Source organism: Oratosquilla oratoria, chromosome 19, assembly GCF_046742065.1.
Source record: "Oratosquilla oratoria isolate Oo_2021 chromosome 19, ASM4674206v1, whole genome shotgun sequence".
Taxonomy (NCBI): Eukaryota; Metazoa; Arthropoda; class Malacostraca; order Stomatopoda; family Squillidae; genus Oratosquilla; species Oratosquilla oratoria.
The window spans coordinates 18,246,239-18,253,698 of NC_134795.1; positions in this window are offsets into that span (position 1 = coordinate 18,246,239).

Below are 7,460 nucleotides of genomic sequence, written 5' to 3' on the forward strand. Positions count from 1 at the left end.
TGAAAGAAGTGTACCATGTGCCTTTTCCGCAAGACGTCGCGGAGGTTGATTTGGTAAAAGACCTCAGGGTCATAAAGATCTTCGAAGTCTGCAGGAGACGAAGAAAGAGCTTCCGGGTCGTTGGACTGGAGTGCAGAGTCCCCGAAGGGGCGAGGGAGACAGCGACGTAGAATGGGACAGCCGGGGGTGAGGTGGTCGGAGGGAGGAGGAGGAGGAGGACGAGGAGGAGGAGGACGAGGAGGAGGTGCAAGGTCGGTCAGGTTCCTCTGAGTTCGGATTTCGAAAAGAAAACGGAGATCGACAAGAGGATCGTCGATCTCAAGTTCTCCATCAAGAGCGCTACCCAGGTCTTGAGACCCGACCCCGAAGTCTCCGAAGTCTCCTCCTATCCACTTATCCTTAGCTCTGTTTACCCATCCTCCCCAGTGCCCGAACTTCATTTGCTCTTCCTTTCCCGTTGCATTTTCGTTGTGATCTCCATAAGAACTTTCTTCTGCGTCTGACTTCGATGTCTCTCTCCTTCTTCGGGTTCTTCCTTCGTCCTCTTCTTCCTCGAGGTCAGACCTCTCCCATCCTCCCCACCTGAAACCTTGACTACACCCTCTTCCCCTCCACCCTCTTCCCCAACCTAATCCTCTCCCCCTCCCCAACCTTCTTCCCCACGTCTCCCTTCTCTTAATAACATAATCCTCCAAACCTCTAAAGTCTCCAGTCCCTAAACCGCTAGGGACCCGTGTATTCCACCACCTCCCCTCGGGAGGCCCCTCACTCGCTCCCTCGGGATTCTCAAATCCCCCCAGTCCTCCCCCCGCCTCCTCTTTCCCATTTTCACCCTCCAGACACTCCCCTTTTCCCCTCCCTCCGCCTCCTTTCAACCTCGCCTCCCCGTTCCCCTTTTCCTCCTCAAAGTCTTCCTCATCCTCTTCCTGTTCTTCTTTCTGTTGATGTGTGACTCGTTCATCACTCGTTTTCAGTTTCTTCCTCTCTCTCTTCCGTCCCTGCTTCCTTTCCTCTTCTTGTTCTTTCTCGTTTTGTTTATTCTCCTTTTCTTTGACGTTAGTCATCTCTTCGTTTCGCACCTCCTGAACGGGGAGACAATGCTTAGTGTTTTTCTCCTCTTCCTCTTCTCCACCGAACTTGGATTGACTTATCTTTGTTCTCAACCATTGGTCACTCTTAGAAAACATGTCTTTCAATTTGTTCATTGCCATTGCCTTCATTTCTCTCTTTCTTCCTGAGGTTCTCGACAAACGCTCCTTACTTCCCTCTTCAGGGACCTGGTCTGCCCCTGGGACTTCGTGGAGAAGGTCTTCCCTTGGGTCTTCGTGGATAAGAAGGTCTTTCCTTGGGACTTCGTGGACAAGAAGGTCTTTCTCTGGGGCTCCGTGGACAAGAAGATCTTCACCTGGGACTTCGTGGACAAGAAGATCTTCACCTGGGACTTCGTGGACAAGAAGGTTTTCCCCTGGAACTTCGTGGATAAGAACACCCAACAACTGATCATCTCCTGGAATGCCCGCGTCATCTCCATGGTGACCGTTGGAGGCCATTTCCCCTTCAGGAGTTTGAACGACGACTTCTGCTAACTGCTCGCCGCCGACCGAAGCAGCGGCAGAGGCAACGCCAATGTTCTTCTGTCTGCCGCTGAGGTCCCAAGAGTAGTTTTGTCGAGGAGTTTCTGTCCCTTCGTGAGGTTTTGTAGGATGACAAAGAACCGATATTTCCTCGTCGTCGTTCGTGAAAGAGGTGTTATGAAAGACACCTCCTTGATCAAGGCTTGGAGGTGTCAACATCTGACCGCCTTCTGTGGCGTTATTTGAACCCTTTCGGTCGTTGGAGATGTCTTCCGTAGGAAATAATTTTTCAGTCAAAGGTATCAAAGTAATGTTTGAATGTTTCTTATCGAAGAGAGATTTACCCCACGAGGCACCAGGAAGATGGAATTTCTCTTTGACAGATTGCAGGATTTTCGCGCTCTTGTTTCTGTGTCGACTTGGCAAAACGTCGTCTGTTTCAGATCTAAAATACACCTTCGAATCGCCAACCGTTGCTTGTGGAATAGTTGCCCCAAAATGCTCTCTCTCCTCTCCTCTCTTCCTCCCTCGCCCTTCTTCGTCATTTTCGTGTTCTTCTTCTTCTTCTTCTTCTTCTTCTTCCTCTTTCCTCTTGCTTCTCTCTTCCTTAGGCCGATTATTTTCTGAAACTTCTTTCCCTTCAGTAAGGAAAACCGACTCCAGATGAACGTTTGCTTTTCTTATTGTTTCGTTTTCGTCGTCCTCCATCTCCTGATGTGTGAATGATCTCTAGTGATTATGAATGATAATTTGACACACACTAAAGGCACTTAGCTGCTACCTATGCCCTGTATGCTCGGAAAGCCAGGGCATGTAGCTGTTTCCAACAGTCGTTTAATGTCAAATTAAGACCTACGTAAATGCTCTCCGTGATCGAGTCCCAATGCAGTAGTAATCTCTATACGCACTGAAAAGAAAGTAATATTGAATGCAAATAAGAAAAATTTGATTCTATATTGAACTGAAATCCGAGTAGTAAATGAAATAGATTCTTATGAAATGTTCTACCATCTTTACTGTCTATGACTTAAATTTGTGCAGCGTGATTATAGGATACCGGTACAAAAAAAAAAAAAACTTTTGTTGTGTGTGCTGTATAATTAAATGAAATTTAAAGAGTAAAAATTACTTCATATTTTGTTGATTCTAACGGAAAAAATCGTCGATTGCAGTAAAATATTCAGGACTTCTTTGACATCCGTTTTATTATAATTATTTTGTCAGCTTTGTGGGCGGCAAGTCCATCATAGAATTGCCACCCCCTAACTGTGCCGCTTTGGTCCCAACTTCCCAGTAAAGGACTATTAATAAATTGGCAAGACAAAGAAACAAAAATCGCAAAATCATAAAAAAAAAAAAAAATAGGTACTACAGTGAACGGATATTAAAATAAGAATTAGACAATTCCGAAATAAATAGTGTTCAGTAGTAGATAAAAGCGAATCACTATATATTCTTTTCCCGAAATGCAAAGCTGAATCCTTCCCGCCGCCACAGGGGGTCTGGTTGAACTGATGGGCCTAGCGGTCTGCGCGGCCGACTACTAACGACCCCCACGTTATCATAACACGGATATCGCTCTTATCGACAAATCAAATATCGGAACACTTCAGAAATAAGTGCATAATTGGGTACTTCGGAGAAACCACTAATGCATTTCGTATGATTACGAAACATGATGCAAAAGTGTGCTTGGGAATAATCAATAGTTGACTGAACTTGTTGAAAAAAATATCGAAAATAGTTGAAGAGATCTCTCGATAGATTTTAGATAATCTCCAAGGATACTGAAACTAGAAACTGGTCTTTCTTTGAGCCCAAACCATCCCAATAGTTAATTTTTCATCTGCCCTATCTGCCAACCTTGTAACCCCAACCATACTTCTCAGACACTTCATCTCAAGCACATTTAAACTTTCCTTTGGTGCCATTCTTAAAATCCAAGTATCGTAGGGATTATCATCCCTTCGTATAATTTCTATGCATTCATTCCCAGATGTATTTCTCGTGACATTATCCCACTAGACATTTACTTGCTTCTCTCATTCTACAGATTACCTCCACCCCATCACTCCATTTGCTGTCACATACGACCCCATGTACAACTATCCACTTCCTCCAGCCTCTGTCTTTCACCTTACTTTTACCCATATTTACCTTCAACTTTCTACTTTCGCACACCTTCCCAAACTCCGTCACCAACTGTCTTAGTCCCTCCTCAGACCGAAACAACTGATGCAAACGACAACTGCCTTACCTCCCACTTACGAAAGGATTACAAACGGAAGAGCATACTGAAAGGGGAACTTTTTGTCCATAACTAGGTCGGATTAAAAAAAAAAAAAAAAAAAAATATATATATATATATATATATATATATATATATAATAAATAAATAACAATAATAACAATAATAATAATAGTAATAATAATAATAATAATGATAATAGTAATAATAATAATAATAATAATAATAATAATAATAATAATAATGATAATAATAATAATAATAATAATAATAATAATAATAATAATAATAGTAATAATAATAGTAATAATAATAATGATAATAATAATAATAATAATAATAATAATAATAATAGTAATAATAGTAATAATAACAATAACAATATTAATAATATTAATAATAATAATAATGATAATAATAATAATAATAATAATAATAATAATAATAATAATAATAATAATAATAATAATAATGATAATGATGAGGATTGCAGTTAGCAGTCGAAATATATATATATGTATATATACAGTATATGTATATATATATATATATATATATATATTGGTGAAGCGTGGCAGGAGATTCTCTCTGAGGCATATTCTGTTGCTGTCGTTTTTAACAGTATATACATATATATATATATATATATATATATATGTATATATATATATGTATATGTACAAATATATATATGTATATATATATATATATATATATATATATATATATATATATACATATATGAGTGGAAGGGCGGTGAGCTAAAGACAGAACAGCTGGACTTTTTATTCACTGATATTTTGTCCTTACCAGGGCATTCTCGTCCTGGTAAGGACAAAACATCAGTGAATAAAAACTCCAACTGTTCTCTGTGTTTACCTCAGTGCCTTTCCACTCATTTGTCTTCCATACTTCAACATACTTGTATATATATATATATATATATATATATATATATATATATATATATATATATATATATATATATATATATATGTGTGTGTGTGTGTGTGTGTGTGTGTGTGTGTGTGTGTGTGTGTGTGTAAGTGGATGTTCGTACGTGCGCATGTATGTACGAGTATGTATACATGTCAGTATACATGTATGCATAGTTCAATTCGCCTGATAATGTTATCAGCAATAAATTATTCAAGTGCTGTTAGGTAGTGTCATTTTTGTTGTGGACTAGTGGGATATGATTTCTTCCGCACTCTCTCTACGTGATACAAAAGTTTGAGTCACAATACTCTTACCCCATTCTAAAGAACTAGTGTTGAATAACACATCGATCAAGTTATTTGCGTATATTTATACTTGCAAATTCCTAGTGCTTCGATTTCGTCTAGGTTGTTGTTCATAAATTCTCTTTTCTTCCGTCTTTTGACTCACCTCACCTCTTCCTAGTCTGTTGCTATTTCTGTCTTGCTTTCTTTCTTTCCTCTACAGCACACTCCTCATCATACCCTTCCTCTCTTCTATTCTTCTGCTTATAACCAATAAACTCTTCTGCCGATATGATTATGAATTCCTCCAGCATTTTTTTTATTCTTTTTCTATGTCCGCCTCCTGTCATCAGTAACAATTCGTATCTGGATCTGATTTCCAGTTGGTATTTAGTACTTTTTTGCTAAATCATTTGTTTTAAATTATTTCTCGTTAAAAAAATGTAAAAATGCTTTATAGGAGACTGACCCCCTATGCAAATGAAATATTAGGCGAATATCAATGTGGTTTTAGAGGGAGGAGATCAACAACAAATCACCTGGTTACGATCAGACAGATACTGGGAGTTTGATATGAATCACTGGCATATGTTTGCAGTTTTCAAACAAGCATATGGCAATGTACACCGACCATCCATGTGGAAAATCCTCAGAGAATTTGGAATACCAATCAAAATTGTAAACTTGGTGAAAGCAACGTACGTTGGCAATGAAGCACAGGTAAGGATTGGCAACAAAAAGACATATTTTGTATATTGAGAATGGTTTGAGTCAGTGGTGCGTCCTATCCCAACTACTACTGGAAAGAGTAGTATACTACTTTTTCCAGTAGTAGTTTGAATTGTATAAGAGCAGTGGAGAGACATAATGTTGGAGTGGAGTTCGAATCTGGGAGGGTGAATATGTTGGCGTATGCCGACGACATCGTTATAGTAGATGGGACCATGGACGGAATAAAAGGCATCAATGGAGATTTTAATTTAAAGAGACTGCGAACAGAATTGGGGTGCTCGTGAACACTAAGAAAACCGACTTGATGCATCTAACCAAAAATAATAACAGAGAAGAACACACTGACATGAGTGATGCGAGATATAATGTGTGTAGAAACTGTATCTTGGATCAGTTGTAACATATGAAAACCTGATGGACACTGAAATAAAATCAAGAATTGCAACAGCCAGCCGATCTTATTAGAGCCTCTAAAAGACCCTGGGAAGAAGGAGCATATCCATAAAGATCAAACTAAAAATATATGATACAATAATAAAACCCATTCTATTGCATGGATGCAAAGCGTGGAGCCTGACTAAGAAAATAGAAAAAATGTTTTTGTGTTTGAGAACAGTGTACTAAGGAAACTATTGGGCCCAGTATATGACGAACTACACCAAGAATGGAGAAGGCGTCATAATGAAGAGTTACGGGAAATATGAGGCCAAATATCGTGAACATCATAAAGTCAAGGCGACTGCAGTGTGCCGGGCACATTGCAAGAATTGATCAGGAAAGAATACCAAAGACAGTGATGAAGGATTGTATGGTAGGAAGAAGACGTTTCCCAGGATGACCAAGCAGAAGGTGGATGGGCAACGTGAAGGAGGACCTGTACAGGACTGGAACAAATGTCCGTGAGTGGATGACAGTGACACAGAATAGCAGAGACTAAAGGTAATTGGTGGTAGTGGTGAGGGTCAGCAAGTGGCCCGACTACCACCGGAGCGAGTATAGTTGCAAATTTATGTTTCTTTATCAATTTATTTCCCTAGATATATCTATTTATTTTGTGATAGTATACTAGTCTACATATATGTCGATGTCACTTTCTTTGTTGATGAAAATTTTTTCAGTTATTGGCGAAATTGTACAAATTTCGTGACATAACGCTCTCATTATGTTAGACTAACGTCAACTTAAAACTTAACTATGCCTGTTCTGGTAGGATATTACATCCTTGAAAGAAAACTATATAAAACTTAAGATTCAATACCAACTTAATTTTCTATGATTAACTATTCATTACATTGAGTGGAACTGTGGAATCAAATACTTCATTGCTGATATTTTACTCATTTTGTTCTTTCACCATGAATTGTTTGTCATAATATCAACGTGTATGACGCAAAGGACCTTGTTTATTTATTCTGCTTATCTGTTTGCCTGTCAGTCTGTATGTTTGTCAACCTGTTTATCTGTCCGTCCGCCAATTGTCTGGGATAATCCGCAAGTTTTTGTGTCCGTCATTCTGTATTTAGCTATAATGTTACGTACATAATTTTACTTTATTCTAGACTTACTGACATAAACATATTTGTATTCTAAGGTTAGTTGTGAATCTTTCTTTTTCCCTTCAGACGTAACGTATGTTATAAATAAAAGTATTTTGTTTCATCCCTGTTTGAATTCACAGTTTCC